Below are 2,000 nucleotides of genomic sequence, written 5' to 3'. Positions count from 1 at the left end.
GTGATAATCTGGATTATGAAGTTCTTTTTTGTGCAATTCTTCTGTGTATTCTTGCCACCTCTCCTTAATATCTTTTGCTTCTGTTAGGTCCATACCATTTCTGTCCTTTATTGAGCCCATCTTTGCATGAAATGTAAAAAAGCTGAGTTCTCCAACTCTCTGAGTGTGGTACTTGGTTTCTCGAGTACTGGTTTCTGCAACAAGTGAACATGACTGCTAATGTTTTAGCTTCTGCCAGATCATTCTGGCCACACTGATAAGTTTCCATCTTCTCTCTTCAGCCTAGGGGTAGTAGTAGCTTCTTGTTGTTGTTAATCTTTCTAATCTGTCAACTTTATGTTTTCCTTGTCATGTCTATTTCAAGTTGTTGCCATTTCTCAATAGGTCTCAATGTCTTTATTCATGTGGTGTGCTAAGTCGCTTCAGTCATGTCCGACTCTAAGAGAACCCATGGCACACCAGGCTCTTCTGTACATGGAATTTTCCAGGCAAGAATACTCAAGTGGGTTGCCATGCCCTTCTGCAGTCTTTATTCATACTGTCGACTAAAAAATTATAGTCACAACCTGAAAGTAAAGAGTTATTTTATTTGATGGGAATGCTTAGGACTCTGAGCCTGAAGACAGCATCTCAGTAGCTCTGAGAAAACTGCTCCAAGGAGGTAGGAGGGGAAGTCAGACTATAAACAAGTTTCCAACAAAGGGAGTAGGTAGCCTGAGCATCAAGATCAGGTATCAAGTTAAGGAATTTAGCATGCTATGTATGGGGAAATGTAAGCCTCTGGGCTCATCAAAATTCATTCCTTTCATATGCACTTCAGCTACCTGGGGCCAGTCCTGTTTCCTTGTTCACCTCTTGCATTGCCCCAGCTCCTGAGCAATCACTGTCAGGGGGTGGCATCATCCCCTGGATAGCAGTTTGGGGAGCCTCATTCACATTTGGAGGCTGGAAATTGCTGATGGCTGTGACATTTCTTATTTATTAATAGGGCAGGAGATATTTTCATTCCACAGTACCTTTTATTTAAGATGCATTCACCTTTTTTTTTTTTCCATTCCCAGAATTTGCCATGATCTTTCTCTGGTTGCTTATGTCTCTATTTTGTTTTGGCAGTGAATCTTATCCTTTTTCTTTTTTTTTTTTTTTTTAGCTATCTCCAACTTTTCCTCCTTTGAGTCTCAGTTAAGATTTTTTTCCCAGGACATTTTTTCAGCCTTTCTTTCTTTAGTCTGGATTAAGAACCTTGACCCTGTGCTCTCATGTGTTTTGTACTCCCCCAGGATCTAATTGTATTGCATTAGGATTGGATTTTTAATTTGTGTCTCTCATTAGTCTGTACCACAAAGGCCAAACCTATATTGAAAGTATTTAGCATCATGTGCCCAGTACCTAGCAGCAAATGCATAATGAACACTCGATAGACAGCTATTGGTTGTATATGTATTGTTGAATGAACCTCACTTATTATATTCTAATGACCTTAGCTGTTTATGTGCCTATTTTCCTCTCTAAATCATAAGTTTCTTGATTGCAGGGTATTAGTATTATCCCTCATGTCTACAGCATGGAGTTCTATACCCACATAGTATAAAAAGTACATACAAGACACAAATGATTTTGAACTCTAAACATTATTTTTGAAAAGGAGTAAATAGAAGTTCACAAAGGTTAAGTAAACTGACTAAGGGCATCAAACTAGGACCTAATGGTGAGACGAGACTCCAGTCTCCTAATTCATAGTTTGTTGATCTTTTATATTTACCAAATCCTCTGAGTTCAATAATTTATCCGATACCATGAATTTAAGTTAACAATTACCTTCTTTACAGATTTACACTGCTGCTGCTACTGCTAAGTCACTTCAGTCGTGTCCGACTCTGTGCGACCCCATAGACGGCAGCCCACCAGGATCCCCCATCCCTGGGATTCTCCAGGTAAAATTACTGGAGTGGGTTGCCATTTCCTTCTCCAAAGCATGAAAGTGAAAAATGAAAGTGAAG

The sequence above is a fragment of the Cervus elaphus genome, chromosome X, assembly GCF_910594005.1.
Source record: "Cervus elaphus chromosome X, mCerEla1.1, whole genome shotgun sequence".
Taxonomy (NCBI): Eukaryota; Metazoa; Chordata; class Mammalia; order Artiodactyla; family Cervidae; genus Cervus; species Cervus elaphus.
This window is presented reverse-complemented; position numbering follows the sequence as displayed.